Source organism: Eriocheir sinensis, chromosome 32 (genome assembly GCF_024679095.1).
Source record: "Eriocheir sinensis breed Jianghai 21 chromosome 32, ASM2467909v1, whole genome shotgun sequence".
Lineage (NCBI taxonomy): Eukaryota > Metazoa > Arthropoda > Malacostraca > Decapoda > Varunidae > Eriocheir > Eriocheir sinensis.
In genome coordinates, this window is record NC_066540.1 from 6,673,822 (window position 1) to 6,695,334 (window position 21,513).

Here is a 21,513-nt window from a genome sequence, read left to right on the forward strand (position 1 = left end):
CAAGTAGTAAGCAAAGCAGCTCTGCCAGTCCATTTTACGAGTCTCTTGGTGGGCCATCTTCCACTGCTCCTCACTCCTCAGTCACTGCCGTCGTCTGTTTGTTTACATGCAGCCGTTCAGTACCTACGCACTCACGCTAGTACTCACAACCGTTTTCCATTCATAAGGACAACCAACAACTCGCTCCCGGTTGGGCATACGGGCAACCGCGGTTGTCCATAGCCCTATTGGTTGGACACCGCCTTTTAAGGCAGGACGCATGACGCCGACGGTAGGTAGCCGTGACCCGTGCATGTCAAAGCACCGCGAAACTCGTGATAGTAAGAATTTAGAACTAAGCGCTAAACTCGAGGATCGCGAAACTCGGATAGCGCGAAACTCGAGAGGGTACTGTGTATATATATATATATATATATATATATATATATATATATATATATATATATATATATATATATATATATATATATATATATATAAAATGAGCTTGCGCAAGGTATTTTGAACTGCCACGGGGCTTCCCTGTGAGACTATTTTTCTTTATTAGGTTACTTTATTATAAAAAAAATTAGAAATAAAATAGCGTCACTTCTCATGCTTAGCCTTCAAAATTGATCCATATCACAGAAAATTATTTATTCTTTCATGATTTGCCTACGTAATTGATCCATATAAGAACATAACATAAGAACATAACATAAGAACATAAGGAGTCTGCAGGAGGCCGGTTTGCCTATACGAGGCAGCTTTCTTTCCTTTCCTCTCCTTTCCTCTTTCATGCTTAGCCTACGACACTGATCCATATAAAAAAAAATATATGCTTTCATCTTTCATGCTTAGCCTACGACATTGATCTATATCAAAGAAAATGCTTTCCTCTTTCATGCTTAGCCAACAGAAATTGACCATATCAAAGAAAATGATTTCCTCTTTCATGCTTAGCCTACGACATTGATCATTATCAAAGATATATACTTTCTTCTTTCATGCTTAGCCTACGTAATTGATCAATATCAAAGGAAATGCTTTCCTCTTTCATGCTTAGCCTACGACATTAATCCATATGAAAGAAAATGCTTTCTTCATAAGCTAATATAATTTTCATCCATATGAAATAGATTGAGTGAGAAAAAATAACTATAAAAAAGTCACTTTCTTTCTGTCAGGGAGGGGGGCATTCATCATTCATGTCATTGGAAAGGGATGCAGTGTTTGCCCCGTGCACTGTCTCCCATAACTGGCAGTGAGAGACTATGGATACTATAGTCAATCTATTTGAAACTGGCGGACGGGTGGGGGGACAGCTGCGGGTCAGCTAAGCCCCGCACTTTGCCACACTCTCTCAACACTTCTCGCGTCCTCTCATAAGTCAGCTATTTACTACCTATAAATGTATTTAATTAAATAACTGAATAATCCAATAGACACATAGTGTTAAGATTGTTTCGTTTTTAGGATAATAAGAAATATTTTGTGAAAATACCAGGACACTTGACAACGTTGTATTCCAACGTTGTCAAGTGTCCTGGTATTTACACAAAATATTTGTTATTATCCTAAAAACGAAACAATCTTAATACTATATGTCCTTACTGGGTTATCCAGTTATTTAGTTAAATTCATTCAAAGGTAATAAATAGTTGACATATAAGAGGAAGAGGGAGGTGTTGAGAGTGTGTGGCAAGGTGCGGGGCGGTGCCAAACTTGGCTGATCCCCCAGCCGCCACCTCCCGCCCGCCAGATTCTCGTAGAAATACTATAGTGGGGCGGAGCGGCACGTGACTCGCGAGAGGCAGTTTTACCAACGTACATAACGTCTCCTTTCTGAATTCCTAACAAACTGTTATTTTTTCATATCTTCTGCTTCTTTTTATGCCTGAGCCTTGATGTCATTGTGTTTCTAATTATATCAACAGACAGTGAGTGGGATCATGAATTCAGCGACTTATAGGCTTCCCATACAAATGTCTTAATCACTCTTGACAGACGACAGACTAATGACAAGATCTGCATGACTAAGATGAAAAATGAAGCATGTGACGCTATGCTAACTAGGAAAAAAAGATTCGAGGCTGTACAAGGCTCAGCAATTTTATAGAAGCAATGTAAAAATCGCGCTTCCAAGAGGCGTATAGAATGTTCACGAAGCCGTCTGAGAGGCGAACCGCAGTTTACGGGTTAAAAAATCCTGCCCCTGAGCCACCAGTGGGCTAAGGGACATTAAAAAACAGTCCCCTAAATCCAAGCGCGCACCTTTTTCACATAAATAATGCCTGAAAGTTTAGCCCTGCGCGTTATACGCCGAATGTACAAATTTTTTATGATTTTTTCTTCTTCTTTGGGGTGTTTTTAACGGTCTGTTTTTCGTCTTATCCAATAGCAGCTGCAAACTTACCTTTACTATTGTTTATGATCCTTCATAGTCCGTAGCTGTCTTATAATATGTTACCAGAGAATACAGGGCGATCAAATAACCACTATACAAAAATTAAATCGGTGGAGGATCGCCCATGCCTTGATGTTATCCCGTTTTTCCGTCGGGCGCCATTTGTATGATCTTGATCATGATGTCACAGGTGGCTTAAGACTGTATGACTAAGAAGCAGTACAAGCTACATAAAAAAAAATCATATTGGAAATAAATATCCATGTCTTCATTATTAATTATTAATATTAGTGAGAATAATGGGGTAAATATGATATCAGAAACTGTACATCATTAGTCTTGTATGAGGAGTTATTTCGCGCAATACCACCCCGGCCGCCATTTGCATTGTTTACAAACCACACAACCACACCCATACAACAAACAGCTGCATGCCGCGTGTCACCATAACCGCGTGAATTGTGTCCTGCCTAGTTGTCTGTCATAACCTACGAGTGACTGTGAGAATAATACAGGTAACTCTCGTTTACGCGTGTTTTGTTTACGCGTTTTTTAAATTACGCGGGGTCCAAAATCCATATAAACGTTTAATTTACACGTTTTTTTCACTTATACGCGATATTTTATGGAGGGGCCACCAGGTGTCTCACGCAACTGGACTCACACGGCACCGCGGCCACACAGATGAGCTCAGTTCTTCCCGCGCGCCACTTGAACAACAATACAGTACCCACGCTGCCACGCTACTCAGCAATAGGGGTGGGCAGGTACCGGTACCAGTACCGGTACTAACGGTACGATACTGGTACCAGAGTGCTCGGTACCGGTACCAATACTAGCCAGTCGCTCATGGTGTCCCTCATTTCATTCTCACACGAGTGAGGCTGTGACTGAGTGCCTGAGTGGATATCTCGGTGATATGGATACTCTCTCTCTCTCTCTCTCTCTCTCTCTCTCTCTCTCTCTCTCTCTCTCTCTCTCTCCACTAAATGAAGTGAATATTTATTTTTTTGATAGAAACCTACCTCTTGTTTGATTTACATTGTTTTTTATTTACGCAACCTCTTCAAGGACACAATACTCGCGTAAATCGAGAGTTTCCTGTATGCTAATTATGATCTCAGAAGCTGTACATAATCAGTATGTACGTGGAGATATTTCTCGCAACACCAGCCCGGCCGCAATTTGGATTCTTTGAAAACCACACAACCACACCCATTCAACAAACAGCTGCATGCCGCGTGTCACCAGAACCAAGTGAATTGTGTCTTGCCTAGTTGTCTATCATAACCTACGAGTGATGGTGGGAATAATATGCTTATTATGATTTCAGAATCTGTGCATCATCAGTATGTATGGGGATGTATTTCTCACAACACCAGCCCAGCCGCCATTTTCATTGCTTTACTCAAGGACACTTGTCAATTTAAGTAGTACAGATTACGCCAAAAATATATAAATTTCGGGAAACTGTACATCGTCAATGTTCTTTAACCCGTACATGTTTCTGAGCATTTTAAGAACCTTTTTTTCCAAAATTGTTGTCTTAAAGTTTGGGGTGCGCGTTATACGCCGCGAAATACGGTAGTTTTTCTCGCTCAATATGTCGGGGATGCTATGTACTACCAGGTAATGAAGCATAATTTTGTAGAATGTTAAAAAACAGGGTCCATTGAAGAGATTTAAATGCCCCACGCTGTTACGTCATAGCGCGCCAGAACACGTGATATTTTTCAGGGCGTGTACGCACGTAAAATTCACATTAGAAATAGTCTTTTTCCCTCTAAGTTTTGTCATCCGTCATCCCTCTATCCACTCGTGACAGCTGGCGAATGTGAAATGCGCGCTCTGGTGCTCGGGGAGGACGTTGAAATTTTTCGCCGCGCTACAACCCAAAAACGTCTTTACAATGACGTACAAGCACAAAGCAACCATGAGCAGATTTATGAACATAAAGAAGGCTTCTGGAACAAAATGGAGGCCCAGGAAACATGCAAGAAAGCAACGCTAGAAGCAAGAGTCACGACTCCAACCTCACCGCCACCACCACCACCACCACCTTTGAGTGATAATACTTTTTATTATAAAGGGGGACCAGATACTTTATCCTTCTCTAGTAAGTGAACAAGGTATAAACAATCATGTGTGAAGATTTTATGCCAATCAAATGAATACAAATGGCAATACACATGAAATGGAAAAAAAATCTTTAGGAACCAAAATTTCGATAATTTGTTTTTTACACTTCAAAAAAATTCACAAAATCGACAAAACGTCTGACAGTCTTTTGTAAGGAATCATTATAAACTACAACTGAATGTCAATTTTTCTCGTTTTGTACATTTCTAAAAATGTAAAAAGAAAAAAAAAAGAAAAAATTTACAAAATGAGAAATGTAGTTATATACACAAAGTTTCTATGGTATTTTTTTTCAAACCAATTAACTAAAAACTAAAGTCTGTGAAACAAAAAGATGTTATGCTTTGAGTCTCCCCAACACATTCACCCAAATTTCACGAATTTCACAGAATGTCATACATTTACACCAACAAATAACATACTAAAATTTCAAAGCCATAGGACATACTGTGTGCCCAGGAGGGACCCCCCCCTCCCCCCGGCGCCCTCCTTAATTATGTCTATAAGGAAGGTGCAAATAATCAGTGGTGGGCATCGTAAATCAGAATCTTAACATCGTTAACCATTATATCGTAAACCTAAATGTTAACGGTGATACCGTTAACTTCGTTAATCAAGAATGTATTGAATGTTACTGTTAACATTAACGTTTATGATGAAAGTACATTATTACGGTAGTACTTAGTTTATATAGCATGAACGGGGGGAAGCTCATGGCAGATAAACCGTTTTGCTGTTGTTTGGAGACTTGTTCCTAGAGAATTGCCAAAACTCTTTTTTTTTTTTTTTTTTTTGTCCAGGCCTATAGCACTGGTAGGCTATCTTGGTTGGGCCTGGTGGCTGGCCCAAGCCCGTCATGGCACAGGCAAGTGTTTATAGTGGTGCTATCTGTTCTTGGCTGGTAGCAGCAGATTTGAGCCCACAGAATCCAGGATGAGACAAAACGCAGGACCGGCACACTATTGTTGGGACCCAGAATATGGACAAACAGAAGACGACCATAGCAGCACAGTTAATTAAAAGTGACCCCAATCAGAGGCAAATACCGAGTGGAGATATGGAGACAAGAATTGTAAATATGACAGGAGAGGGAAGGAAAGCAATTAGTCAGATATACAAAGTTGTAAACATCTGATAAGCACTAACACTACTGAGAGGTTATGGAAAATACCCAGACCCACATACAGAAAGCAGATACCCAGTAGGCGTGGTCAGGAAGTGTGGATAACCATTCAAGAGGACTCTAACATGTCACGTGCGGTGTGACGAAATGCTATAAGCGAATAACTGAAAAGAGAAGTCACTGTGGGAGTGTCTTAAGAGTGAAATAACAAATAGTAGGAGAAGTAAACAATATAACATAATGAGCGAGCCAATGGTTGTTGACAGGAAGTATTGGCTACTGGTTATGTAGAAAATGAAGGCGTGTCAAAGATGTAGTTCCGCCTCAAGCAAGGAAAAATGTGACCTAGACAACAGTGATATGGGCAGACCGAGCCTTGCACTCGCCTCAAGCAGACTTGCTACTCACTCAGCTGAGAATGGCTGTTGTGATCTTAATCGTGAGTAGAAATTCGAGAATCTAAGGGAAACCGACTGTATTGTCCTGGAGATTATAATGTAGGAGATGTGAAGTAGGATTGTGAGTGGGACAGGATTGTGATTATTTGTTTGCAATGTAAAGCAAAGGTAGAAAGCACTGGGTGTGGTATAATTTGGTGCTTCCGTGAAATTGTAGTAGATTATATTATAGGAATGTGTTATCAGGATGTGAGGAGAGTATTTAAATATTGTGATGTAAGCAGAGAGAAACAAACCACTGCTTGTGGAATGACGAGTGTTATTATTATTGGCAACAACTGAGCACAAATTGTAGTATTATGTTTAAAGACATGTCGTTTGTCATATGTTGCATCCATTGCTGAATATGCCAGCGTTATGATCGTCTGAGCATAGAATATTGCGTAAGGCAATTACTTTCATTTAATTTTAAATAAATGTATATTTTCTTTTTCCCTTGTTTATCCCCGAACACCAGTCTCCAATAACAACTTAAGCCGGATCACGCTACCAGGGATACGAGACGGTGAGATCATTTATGGAGTAATTAATGAGTGATAAAAGAGTTGATTTAATACAAGAAAAGAAGGGTCCAAAACTGGCGGCAGCGGTATAGGGATAAATAGGGACATGTGCTTACAGTGCTTTTGTTTAATTTACTCTGACGAGAAAACGCCTCTTATTTTCATTAAGCTTTGCTCGTTTTAAGTGGCGGAAATAATAGTGACGATTTAATTATATAATTAATGGTTCTTCCGGAGGACATGGACTTTGACGATATGGTAATGGAAACTCTGGCCAACCACTGTTGTTCTGTAGTGCAATGGGTAGCACGCGACTCAACCGAGAATTCATGAGTTCCTTCGGGCGGAGTGGAAAGGATGGGCAGTCTCTCTCCACCCGCGCCGCGATCCATTCATCAGTGAGAGGGTGTCAGGTGACAGGCAGCGGCAGCGTCCCGCCTCTCAGGTTTGTTTGTTTTAGGATTGTTACCCCAGGATGGAGGGGAGCACGGGGCTCTACGCCTCACAGGGTGGTGGTGTGCCGCGGCGGACATGCAGCCATAGAGTGACATTATAAAGGCCTAACCCGCGTCCCCCAGGTAGGAAGTGTAGAGTATGATCTAGAAAAAATATGAAATACTAAGAAAAGTGTGAGGTATGGATAAAAAGTCATGAATGAAAAAAAAAATGAAGCATATGGACAATAGTGTGAAGTATTAAGATAAATGTGTGAAGTAAGAGAATCAGAGGAAGAGGAGGCCAGGGTAGTGCCCCCCTCAGTTATCTACTACAAATAACATTAAATAAACAAATGAAAATAAATAAATAAATAAATAAATATGCACATTTGCAGTGGAAAAAACGGAAAATGAGCGAAGAACAAAACAGGGAGTAACCTTTAATATAATAAGATGAAGGCTATAACGAATAAGGGAGTAACCTTTAATATAATAAGATGAAAGCAATAACGAATAAGGGAGTAACCTTTATTATAATAAGATGAAAGCTATAACGAATAAGGGAGTAACCTTTAATATAATAAGATGAAAGCTATAACGAATAAGGGAGTAACCTTTAATATAATAAGATGAAGGCTATAACGAACAAGGGAGTAACCTTTAATATAATAAGATGAAGGCTATAACGAATAAGGGAGTAACCTTTAATATAATAAGATGAAAGCTATAACGAATAAGGGAGTAACCTTTAATATAATAAGATGAAGGCTATAACGAACAAGGGAGTAACCTTTAATATAATAAGATGAAGGCTATAACGAATAAGGGAGTAACCTTTAATATAATAAGATGAAGGCTATAACGAACAAGGGAGTAACCGCATCACATAAATATAAGGAAAAGAAGGCTATAACGAACAAGGGAGTAACCGCATCACATAAATATAAGGAAAAGAAGGCTATAACAAACAAGGGAGTGACCTTAAAAATAATGAAAAGAAGGCTATAATTAACATAACTCAAGAGTAACTTTGTTAGGCAGATCGCACTACTCATGATAATACATATGCAAAAGTGGCAGCGCTCCTAGAAACAGGAGCGTGTGTGAGTTTTTAACGGATGAAATTATTAAAGAATTAGGGCTCGCAGTAAATAACTGTGAAGCGAAACCCGTGAATATTGTCTCTGTGCAAAGATACCATATTGAAAATGACGGTAAAAGACAAGTTAATATGGAAGGAAAAAGTAGTTTACAAGACTTATTGATAACACGCGATGTAGATTTGCCGACTCATATTATGTTGAGTACTGATTTGTCGTGTAGCACGAGATTATTTTAAAAACATTGAAACTAAATGAGGAACAAAAGAACGAAGCTTAAAACTGATAATAGAAGGAAACCATACAATTATGCCAGGAAAATGTCTTATATCTAGAGGTGAAGGATCTTAGCTAAATGTAGATGGAAATGAAGAAGGTCTCACTGAAAATAAGGCCGTACGTTGCCAAGCGGAACCTTTGCAACTGCATGCATCTGTTGCAGGTTACATAACGCTAGTGACGCAACTACAGGCAAGTGAAGCTTTATTTGAGCCTTGTGTTAGTACTCCTCAGGCTAGAGTCTTGTGCTCAGGGATAGTTAAGTTAACCCCTTCATCTGACAATCAAAGATCTTATGTCACTGTGCCGTATTTGAATATTGAAAGTGAGTGTAAAGATAGATGATAATACAACGTTAGGATTTGTGAAGCCTGTCACTCATGAGCTATACGCTGATCTGCCACAAGTATCTAGTGTACAGACCGCTGACACAGCTAAAACAGACTTGAGGCCCGCAGAGCTTGAAGTAAGGAAGAAAAGCCTCTATCAAATTGTTGACGCTAAATTCCCAAGTGAAGAGAGAGAATCAGGTTTTAAAGTCCTTAATAGATAAATATATAACAGTGTTTTCCACAGAACAAGAACCATTAACAGTAACGCCCTATTTTTTTAAGCACCATCAAGCAAAACACTGATGAAGTAGTGTACAGGCGTCCATATAACATTCCTATCAGTTATCATGACAGAGTAAATGAACAACTTATATCGCTCCAGCAACAGGGTGTGATTCGCCCTTCGCGATCACCCTATAATGCCCCACTTATCCCAGTGCCCCAAAAAGATGGAGTACTACGACTTTGTCTGGACTTCCGGGCACTTAATAATACACTACGGGACGACCGGTACCCACTCCCTAATATAACTACCATACTCAATCAATTGGGAGATAGTAAGTTTTTTTTTCATGCCTAGACATGAAACAGGGTTACCATCAAATCCCCCTAGATGAAATCAGCAGAGAAAAGACGGCATTTTCTTCTCCAGCAGGACATTGGGAATTTACTTCCCTCCCCTTTGGCCTTAAAACAGCCCCGTCCTGCTTCAAGAAAATAATAAACACTGTCCTTACAGGACTATTAAGCAACAAGGTTCAGGTGTACCTTGATGACATAATTATCCTGGGCGATATATTTTCTAATCACGCAGATAACTTAGAACAAATTCTGGATCGCTTAAAGGAAGCCAAACTGACTCTTAAGATGGAGAAGTGTAACTTTTTTAAGGACAAAGTAGATTACCTGGGCCATGCCATCCGCTCAGAGGGAATAAGACCTCAGTCTAGCAAGCTGGAGGCCATACAAAACGTCCCAGCCCCCCAAACTGTTCATGATTTACAGTCATTTCTTGGATTGACTAATTATTATCGCAAATTTATTGCAAATTATTCACAAATTGTTGCTCCTTTTCTAAAGATTTACAAAAAGAAGAAAGGTACACTAAAAGAATAAATAAAAATAAAATAAAACTCCACTCAGATGGACGGATGAAACAAAAATTGCGTTCTCAACCCTTAAGGATAGAATGCTTGGTACAGTCACTCTACGCGTCCTACTACAATACTGGTGGAGTATTGCAATAACAGGATAATGATGATAAACTAAGACCTGTATCTTTTTTTGTGAGAAATTGAATACGGTAGAACAGCGGTACAGTACAGTTGAACGAGAGGCTTTAACTGTGATTTATGGGTTACACGTAAACCGCCCATTAATACTGGGTTACCCTGTTGAGATCCACACGGATCACAGACCTTTAGTCTGGTTGTTACAGGTAGCTAGTCCCAACGGCAGGATAGCTAGATGGCAGACTCTCATGAGTGAGTATAGGTTTCACAATCAATCATTTGCCTGGCAAGGAAAATATAGTAGCAGATTTTTTTTTATCAAGGATGAAGGCTCACAGGACACTGAGATTGAATTATAAGGACACGCGCGATAATGTTTGTGGATGGGGAACAACAAAAACCGTGGAACACGTGGATAATGAGGGGCAAGGTATTGCACTAGTGCAGAAAAAGAAACAGGCGCCGAAAAATGAGAAAATAAAATATATGATATGTATGGACCTGAATAGTGAGTGTATTGGCCACACACTTGACTGGAGTATTCAGGAGATTAGTGAGCTGCATGATGAGCAGCCAGCATATAAGTATGCTAAAAGAAGGAAGCCCCATAAATGAAAATTGAGCAAAGACTCAGAGAAAAAAGGCACAATGTGAGATGCCGCCCCTGTTAGAGGTACAGGTGGAAATTATGTTATATTGTGTTGAAGATGGGCATAATGTGAGATGCCGCCCCTGTTAGAGGTACAGGTGGAAAATGTGTTATATTGTGTTGAAGATGGACATAATGTGAGATGCCGCCCCTGTCAGAGTTACAGGTGGAAATAAATGATGTGTTTTAGTGAGTCCGTACAGAGAAGCCACTAAGGTGGTGATTCTACCCCCCAAGTATTTCCAAGGCGATAACTCTGGCTCATTCGTCGCCACTGCAGGGCACGGAGGAACCAAAGTTACGTTATGTCGGTGTAGAAAGTTCGCTTTCTGGCCTGGAATGAAACGGGATGTAGAAAATTATGTAAGGAAGTGCGTCATGGTAGTCGTTTTAAAAGTGAGTTGGGAACTTGCACCCTGCTCCTTGGCGACTTTATCCAGACGTCACCGCTCCTTCTGAGAGAATACACATGGACCTTGTGGGTCCCATGGGTGTATCGGACAATGGGGTTCGATACGTAATGCCCATAGTTGATGTTTTTAAAAGGTATTTGATTATAGTACCCTTACGGAGTAAGGAAGCCCGCGAAATGGCAAGGGCGTTGTACGTGGATGTTGTTTGTGTACACGGTGTTCCTCAGACAGTTGTTACAGGTCAAGGTTCAGAGTTCGTTAATTCCGTGATGCAGGAGATAAATTAGAAGCTACCTGTGCGACACGCGAATAACGGCTTACCATACAAATGGAAATGGAATAATAAAGCGCGCAAATTATACTGTTGTTACCATTTTGAGGAGAATGTTCTAGGAAATGTGTCCGTTTGGGATATAATGCTACTTATAGACATCTTGGCCTATAATGCTGCGTATTATCGCACCATAAAGGAGTCCCCATTTTATCGAGAGAGACAGAGAGAGAATTTTTAGAGATCCTCCTGTACCCTACACTATGTTAGAAAAAAATTCAGCAGCCCTGGTATGATATTTACTCCTATAAAGAGGAAATGGTTGTAATTGCAAGGAAAGTTTATGATATTGACTCCTATAAAGAGGAAATGGCTGCAATTGCAAATAAAGTTTATGATAGATGCCAGGTTTACATTGAAAAAGGTAGAGAAGAAATAGAAAAGAAATACAAAGCTTCAAAATCAAAACTATCAACGTTGGAGACAGTGTTCCTCAAACGAGACCACAGAAAAAAGTAAATAAAAAGTTGTAACTTATTTTTGATGGACCCTACAGGGTAACAGAGAAGATCAGTGATATAATGGTAAAAATTATAAACCTCAGGACTAGTAAGGTTTCAACGGTCCCCACAGATAGAGTAAAAGTCCTTCATGAAGATTGCATCGACGTGCAGCAATGTCCAACGATTAGGCGAGCATACCCTTTAAATCCAGAGACAGACACTGATCTATTCTTTGCATTGCTCAACCCTAAATCGCTGAGAAAAATTCTACCGAAAATAATAACTCGTAGCGGATAGGTGACTGCTACTCATAACACATTAAATAATGTTCGTTCTACAACAGCAATAAACAGCTGATGCACAGGCCCTACCTTCTCAGGTTACTCCCAAATTTTCAGAGCCACCTCGGCATAGATAAAGCCTTCGCTCTTCGACGGTACAAGAGTTGCCTAATGTAATGTCAAAACTAATACGATATAGAACAGGAATAATGCATAAGGATGAAAATGCAATAATTGAGCGGAAATATGACGAAATAAACCACAGATTGATTTGACTCTTTCAGTGTACGACTCAATGACACAACAGGAGTCCCCAACACGTGCTGGCCAAAGTTTCACACCAACATACTATCTATATTATAGTCCTCACAGACAGAGACTATAGTACCGTTTAGCCTCACAGAAGATATTTTAGCTGCATTATATAAAGCACGGATTTTAACTGCTTCGTTACTTGAAATATTATTCAAATGTCACCTGAGTATCCAGCTGTAAAAGCAATAAAATACACACTCTTTAATTTTGAAAACGAATTCAGTTTATTGTTGCATCATCTAAAAAAAAAAGTTTTAGGCTATGTGATGACTACTATTCAAAACAAGCTGCATGCTTCTATGAATTATAGAGAAAAGAAAAACGGAAATAATTTTTTGAGGATCCTTGTCTAATAACCTATTTGGTACCGCGACCCAGGCTCAAGTTGATGCTATTCATGAAAAAATAGAGGACTAGAGTCATTAACTGAGAAAGATTTTATATAGTTAAATGTTTATTATGGAAAACTCAACATCATTAAGTAATATGCATGCCATGCAATCTGCCTTTAACAGGCTATATTCAGCTGTAGATGTATTGAACCAAGTTGTGCGCCATTTTAGTATAGACTATGGCATTAGGAAGAGAAAAAAGCTCCTACAAGAATTGTTATATTTTGACTTAGCATTGAGACACATAAGACCAGGTATACAAGATTTATATTTGAGTCTGCAGGCTCCCCAAACATACATAACTCCAACCATTATGTGAAACAAACAGTTGTTCAGTACATTAAAGGAAGCCTAGGATCGGCCTCCAGGTCTTTTGTGCCTTGCAGTTCCTGATTTTTTAGCTCTATATAGGGATGTAATAACTGTCCTCCAGGACAACGGCTTTGCACGATTATCGTAATTTCTAGTTCACCAAACCTTTGCGAGGAGATCCGATTGACACCATTGATGTCTTTCGAATCGACAACCTTCCATTTTCTGTTCAGAATAGCACTTACTTTCTTATGTATAGTGTTGATTCAAGATGTATTGCCTTCAGTGAGAATAGGAAAATATATTTTATGCTTTCTAGTATAAAACACTGTAACAAGAATAACCATATGTTAGTTTGTCCTCCCACAGGCCCCGACAATGAGAAGTAACGCAGCCTCTGTGAATCGGCTGCTTTCTTGAAACATGAGTCAGTGATCAACCTCTGCCACACAATAGTCTTGAAAACATTTCCCCTATGTTTATAAAAGGTCCTGGCTACTGGACCTGTTCACTGCCTCCCCATCACTCTTGCACTCACATGCCCTACCCATCTTGTAAACAAGCATACTGTCAGCCTCACGGATAATGGGATATTGACGCTTCGGCAAGGTTGCAGCGCCCACATCCCATCCCTGACACTTACTGGACAAGAGGCAGTTTTGGAGGGGCCCCATCATGGTCTCTCTCGCCCTCCCTCTCCACCTCCCTCCTCTCCAAGGATTCTTACAGGCCATCTTATCTGGTCCGTTTTGCCTGACCTTCCATCTCTTCGCTGTGCTGAGTCCATCCCCATCAGGAGCTAACAGCTGGCTTGCAGCCCCTAAATTCTGTGGTCGAGCCGGATCAGCCCTTTCAACCCGAAATCCATTGGTGGATCGTCTTCGCCATTGTCGTGATCCTGGTTCTTCAGCTGGTGACGTCTGCCGTGGGGTATTCCTATGTCCTGCGCTACGCACGACGTCGCCTGCTTCCAGACTCGAGCCAACTGCAGAAATTGAAAGGCGTATATTCTCAACCAACAACTGTGAGATATCAGGGCGAGATCTTCCGGAAGGGAAGTATGTTGGGACCCAGAATATGGACAAACAGAAGACGACCATAGCAGCACAGTTAATTAAAAGTGACCCCAATCAGAGGCAAATACCGAGTGGAGATATGGAGACAAGAATTGTAAATATGACAGGAGAGGAAGGAAAGCAATTAGTCAGATATACAAAGTTGTAAACATCTGATAAGCACTAACACTACTGAGAGGTTATGGAAAATACCCAGACCCACATTCAGAAAGCAGATACCCAGTAGGCGTTGTCAGGAAGTGTGGATAACCATTCAAGAGGACTCTAACATGTCACGTGCGGTGTGACGAAATGCTATAAGCGAATAACTGAAAAGAGAAGTCACTGGGGGAGTGTCTGAAGAGTGAAATAACAAATAGTAGGAGAAGTAAACAATATAACATAATGAGCGAGCCAATGGTTGTTGACAGGAGTATTGGCTACTGGTTATGTAGAAAATGAAGGCGTGTCAAAGATGTTCCGCCTCAAGCAAAAATGTGACCTAGACAACAGTGATATGGGCAGACCGAGCCTTGCACTCGCCTCAAGCAGACTTGCTACTCACTCAGCTGAGAATGGCTGTTGTGATCTTAATCGTGAGTAGAAATTCGAGAATCTAAGGAAACCGACTGTATTGTCCTGGAGATTATAATGTAGGAGATGTGAAGTAGGATTGTGAGTGGGACAGGATTGTGATTATTTGTTTGCAATGTAAAGCAAAGGTAAAAAGCACTGGGTGTGGTATAATTTGGTGCTTCCGTGAAATTGTAGTAGATTATATTATAGGAATGTGTTATCAGGATGTGAGGAGAGTATTTAAATATTGTGATGTAAGCAGAGAGAAACAAACCACTGCTTGTGGAATGACGAGTGTTATTATTATTGGCAACAACTGAGCACAAATTGTAGTATTATGTTTAAAGACATGTCGTTTGTCATATGTTGCATCCATTGCTGAATATGCCAGCGTTATGATCGTCTGAGCATAGAATATTGCGTAAGGCAATTACTTTCATTTAATTTTAAATAAATGTATATTTTCTTTTTCCCTTGTTTATCCCCGAACACCAGTCTCCAATAACAACTTAAGCCGGATCACGCTACCAGGGATACGAGACGGTGAGATCATTTATGGAGTAATTAATGAGTGATAAAAGAGTTGATTTAATACAAGAAAAGAAGGGTCCAAAACTATCCACTCAGCCGCCGCCTCCCCAATGTAATAGAACTCCTATAGAATTGCTAATAAAGAAAATACATCCTATCCTACCAAATAGCAGGCCCAATGGTCCAGTAGTAACGGTGAAAGGCAGGTCTCAGTACGGCGCCACAACACACTGGTCTGTGGCGTGGTGAGGAATACGTGCTCTTTTTTACAAACAAACGAAGACTATCGCCTTCCGCCGATGATAAACGTAACCTTTATAATTATAAATGCTACCTTACAATGCCCATATTTCTTGACTAGATCATCATCTAACATCTATAAAGTACTGTTACTACATATTCAGTTACTTCAACTTTAGGTGAAACTTTGTATTAAGTGGAACTCTGGGGAGGCGGTGGCCGAGTGGTTAGCGTGAGGGCGTGGTGATCCCTAGGGCCTAGCACGGACTAGGTTCGAGCCCCCATCAAAACACGTTCATTTTTCAAGTCATCGTTTAGTGGCGGAAGATCACCCGCATGCTGTCCGGTGTGGCAGACTGATTGGTCCACCCTGGACACCCCCCCCCCCCCCTTTACTGTGCATGTGCCTTCATGTGTTTACATGTGCTTCTCAGTCCACTCTAAAATACAGTCGAGTCGCGTATGGCGCGGTTAATTGGTTCTGAGCAACAGCCACGCCATAGGAAACCGCGTCATAGGAATAACTAAACCTATGGAGAAAATACAATTTGGTTCTGGCCCTTGCCATTTTGCCCCACCCACACCCCCTTTTTTCCCGTTCGTTCTAGCCCGAGTGCACCTGTAGGCATTATCTGCCGTCGTTGCTATGGTAATGGCGTCTCACTGGCAGGAAAATGGCGTCCACTGCTCTCTCTCTCGGGTTGCAGCGTCACGCATTTGAGAGGACCCGGGGCGATCCGGGCGGCCCGAGTCGCTCTCTCAAACACACCACAGGAGAGACCACGAGCCGCGTCATAGATGGTTTTACCCGCGTGATCTGAACATACGGTTCTGAAACCATACCGCGTCATAGGAAACCACGCCTTATGAATCCGCGTCATACACGACTTGACTGTACTTGATTCATCTCCGGAAGAATCTGTCTAATCAAGCTCACCAGTACCTTGCCAGTATCGGTACAATAAGCGAGATGATTGTGTATGCACCTATTGGTGCTCTTAAACCTCGCCTCTTGAGCTTGTCTCTTATATATTTTATAGTTTTGAGATCGCTTTCATTTTCCTTAAACCAATTTAAGAAAACTGAGGCGTCCACAAATAATAAAATGTATAAGAGACAAGCTAAGGAGGCAAGGTTTAACCCTTAAGGTGCAGGTGTCGACAATAGTCGACAGCTGGTGCCTGGGCTCAAACCGCGGGTGTCGACCCGAGCCCCAGAGAGGATCCGGACCCTACTGGCAGCAAGTCTGGTCCATGAGGGGCCGAAAATCTTCAGTGCCCTACCAAAAGAAGTGAGGAACATTACTGGCTGCACGGTAGAAAAATTCAAGTCTAGCCTGGACAAGTTCCTATGGACATTGCCAGACGAAACCCCAGTGCCGGGCTATACTGCTGAGTGGCCCTAAAGCAGTGGTTCTCAAAGTGTGTGCCGCCATTATCTCTTTGGTGTGCCGCGAAAATTTTGGTGGGATTTTGATTTGTGTACAAAATTTAATATAATGAAACTATTGTAAATTTTAATTTATATTTATCAAGGGTGACTAATTGTATATATATATATATATATATATATATATATATATATATATATATATATATATATATATATATATATATATATATATATATATATATATATATAAAAGGACAGGTGTGTCGCAAAAATATTAGTTGTTTCTTAGTGTGCCGTCATACTAAATAGTTTGAAAACCACTGCCCTAAAGGATAGGGAGGCCAAGTTTGGGAGCAGCAGTGGACCACCATGGCTGTGAGGCGGCCTCTGAACTACACCAAGTAACCTCTGGCAAAGTTGATACTACGTACAGTACTTACAACATATATTTCTTTTTGGTCCCTGAATGCAGTGCGGTAACAATTGATATCCGGAAAAGAGAAAGAAAATTTGTAAAGCAGCGACTTGCCTGATGGGCGAGCCTCCCATAACTCACTCTGGGAGGGGGGTACCTCTTTGGCCAACTGGTTAAGGAGTGGCTCTCCCGTTTCGCTGGTCGCGGGTTCGATCCCCGGCGCCGGCAAAACCTTTCCTTGTCTGGATTAATTTCTCGTGTGTTTCGTTAAGGGGCTCTCACACATTCCCGGTCCCGGTCGCGACCGTCCCCGATGACTCCCGATAAGCCGGTCGCCGGTCGACCGGCTGTAAGATCGGGGATTGTCGGCGGCAGACCGCCGGTCTACCGCCGGTCGACCCTGAGGATCGTAGACGCAGCCGACCACCGCCGGTCAACTTTAAAATTTTCAAAGATATCGGCGATGCGCCCGGTAGACCGGCGGTGTCGAAAAATGTCGCCGGTCGACCGGCGGTCAACCGCCGACACCCACGGCAGACCGGCGGCAGACCGGCGGTAGACCGCGAGTGAACACCTGTGTCTGACCTGGGGATTAGCAAGGGAGGAAGGAGGAAAACGAGGAGGAACAGGTAGGAGCGAGGGATGAAGAGAGAGAGAGGGAGATGAGATAAAGGAGGAAGAGGAATGGGTGAGAGAGAGAGAGAGAGAGAGAGAGAGAGAGAGAGAGAGAGAGAGAGAGAGAGAGAGAGAGAGAGAGAGAGACAGAGGAAGGGAAAGGAATTGAAGGAGGAACAGGTGGGAGGGAGTGAGGAAGAGAGAGGGAGGGATGGAGGAGAGTGAGGAAGGAAGGGAGAGGATGGAAAGAGATGATAAAAAGGAGGAAGAGGAGAGAGAGAGAGAGAGAGAGAGAGAGAGAGAGAGAGAGAGAGAGAGAGAGAGAGAGAGAGAGAGAGAGAGAGAGAGAGAGAGAGAGAGAGAGAGAGTTTTACGCACACGAATGAATTTAGGTATGAAGCTGTTAATGAGGTAATTGTAAATATATGAAAATGCAAAGAGAGTGTTTGCTCGTCAATGTGCCGCAGGTCTGCCGCTGGTAGGCCGGCGGTCTACCGCCGACTTACCTGCTGCAGTCGCCGGTCGGAGAAATCGAAAATCGTATATGGTCGCCGGTCTACCGCCGGTAAACCGCCGGCTTACCGGCGGTAAGCCGCCGGTCCCGGGATTATTGCCTATTTTGTCGGCGGTCAGGCCCCGATCGGCTTATCGGGAGTCATCGGGGACGATCGGGACCGGGACCGGGAATGTGTGAGAGCCCCTTTACACGCAGAGGTCGTGTGAAAGTGTAGTAGAGAAAAATTCTGGCGTTTCACTGGTGGCAAAGCGGTGGCATCCTCTGCTGTGATTCTGTTGTGTCATCCCGAGTGGGTAACAGGTAGAGTGATGTCCCATTCTCTCTGAGATTCATAGAAAATGGGAAATCTCAACACACAGAAATTAATCTAAATAGGAATGGGGAGCCGTGTAGTGCAGCGACTTGCCTGACGGGAGAGCCTCCCATAACTCACTTTGCAAGGGGGGTACCTCTTTGGCCGACTGGTTAAGGAGTGGCTCTCCCGTTTCGCTGGTCGCGGGTTCGATCCCCCGGCGCCGACAAAACCTTTCCTTGTCTGGATTAATTTCTCGTGTGTTTTGTTACACGCAGAGGTCGTGTGGAAGTGTAGAAAAGAGAAAAATTCTAGCGTTTCAAATTGATATAATGATGTAAAAATGTTAATGGAACTAAAGCACGATGTAGCACCCGATAGCACCCATATGCAGCAGTGGTCCAGCAGGTGTTGCGGGAAATACCTCCTCGCAGAAGTAGGTCGCATATGTGAGGGGTGGAGTCCAGGGGGGGGCGCATCCCCCTCTGGTTAGGAGGGGGGTCAAGGGGGGCGAGGCCCCCCGTGAGAGGTTAGGTTATGTAAAGTTCGGTTGGAGTAGTTTAAATATGCTCTCCCACCCAAAACCCTCGATTTCCGACGGGTCCCCCAAGTTGAGCCTCTCTGCGAGCTATTTTGCGGTGGCGGCGGCAGGTGCACAAAAGGCATTGAAAAATCAATTATTTAGTGATTTACAGAGAAAAATACTATCTCCATGATAAACAGCATCATATTTTGTCCAGAAATATGCAGTCAGCATCTCAAAATTGGTTAAGATTCGTTTTAGTACCGTGCCAATATTTCATTACCTACCTTATGAAATATCACTAGCTCTTCATATATCTATTCTACAAACATTCAACAATCATGGAAAAGTTTTCAAAATCCAATTCAAGGACTATTTATTGTTGAAAATAGGGGATAATATTCACGAAAGCGTAGCCTCCTCTGGCGGCGGCCGCGGCGAGAGGAGACTACGCTTTCGTGAATATTATCCCCTATTTTCAACAATAAATAATTAATTGATGAAATAATATTGAAAATAATATATATATATATATATATATATATATATATATATATATATATATATATATATATATATATATATATATATATATATATATATATATATATATATATATATATATATATATATATATATATATATATATATATATATATATATATATATATATATATATATATATATATATATATATATATATATATATATATATATATATATATATATATATATATATATATATATATATATATATATATATATGGTAAAGGTCCAGTATAACTCCGGCGCCTTAATTTTGGTCTATTTTCTTCCAAACCTTCACAAAACCCTTTATATACATATAATACTTTAGTAAAAGGTGGCGGACAAATGCCACCTGTTTTAGGGTGATTACCGATGGTAGTGAAAAGGCATATACATACATACATTTGTTTTGGTGGCGGCAGAAGCGGCCATTGGAGGTGAGCAATGTTGCTAACGATCCGGTTAGCGATGGTACGCTTGGTTAACGATGGTACGATTGGTTAGCGGTTAGCCCACGCATGTTAGACCAGGTCCACCACGCGTGGTTATTATTTTTTTTTGAACACGCATCCCAACGGCTGCCGTGCTGAGGGCCAAGTATAGTATATATTAGGTAAAGGTGCGTGTTCTAAAAAAATAAAAATAACCACGTGTAGTGGACCGGTCTCACATGCGTGGGCTAATTGCTAACCAAGCGTTGGATCGCCTCCCCCTCCGCCACTCCTGCCCCCCCTACCCCCAACACAAGCCTGGGGACCTGTGGGGAACCGGGGTTTTGGGGTGGGGGATGGCAAAATCACTGAAAAATTGGCTTCCAGATTTTCCCTAGAAAAATCCCTACAATAAGGAAAGTTCCCAAGTCTCAAAAGTAAGGAAAGTCCCTAACTTTATAACCTAACAGCTAACAGGGGGGGCTTCGCCCCACTCAACCCCCCCTGCTAACCAGGGGGACGCCACCCCCCCCCCTTGGACCTCCCCCTTAAAGTACCCCAAACGAACTTTACGACCTGACAGCTAACTGAGGGGCTTCGCCCCCCTCGACCCCCCTTACCTAGACATCTTACCTAGACGGGTTCCACGAAAAGGGAACCCCACAAGTGCCAACACGCCAGCAGAATACATATTTGCATAATTACTCTTAGCACTAAAACTATTAAGCCGCTGCTGGAAGGTGTGTTGATTGCACTAAGTAATGGCTAGTTATAACCTAACCAAGGGGGCCTGCGCCCCCCCCTGGACCCCCCCACATGTATGATGCGCCATAAAATCATTTTCTTTTTTCGGTGAGGGGGCATATTTATACTGTAACCATACTTTACATAACCTAACCGCGACCCCCCTGCTAACCAAGGGGGGCTGCGCCCCCACTGGCCCCCCTCCTTAAAGGTTATAGTTTGGGACTTACCTTACTTTCGAGACTAGGGAATTTACCTTATTTATGGGATTTTTCGAGGGAAATTTTGGAAGCCAATATTTCAGTGATTTTGCCTCCCCCCCCCCAAGATCCCGGTTCCCCAAAGGTCTCCAGGCTTGTGTTGGGTGTAGGGGGGGTGCTGGAGTGGCGGAGTGGGAGGCGGACTTCTTGTTAAAGAATTACCACAAAGGGTTTTGTGAAGGTTTGGAAGAAAAGAGACCGAAATTATGGCGCCGGAGTTATACTGGACCTTTACCAGATATATGAAGAGTTAGTGATGTTTCATAAGG

At 41.9% G+C, this 21,513-nt stretch overlaps 1 protein-coding gene across 3 annotated transcripts in view; it reads right to left on the reverse strand.

Annotated features, from left to right (window-relative positions):
- The window catches only part of LOC127006090 (tripartite motif containing 13-like), an 87,444-nt gene that overhangs the window by 60,729 nt on the left and 5,202 nt on the right, over positions 1-21,513 (reverse strand). The gene's annotated exons all lie outside the window — the stretch shown is intronic.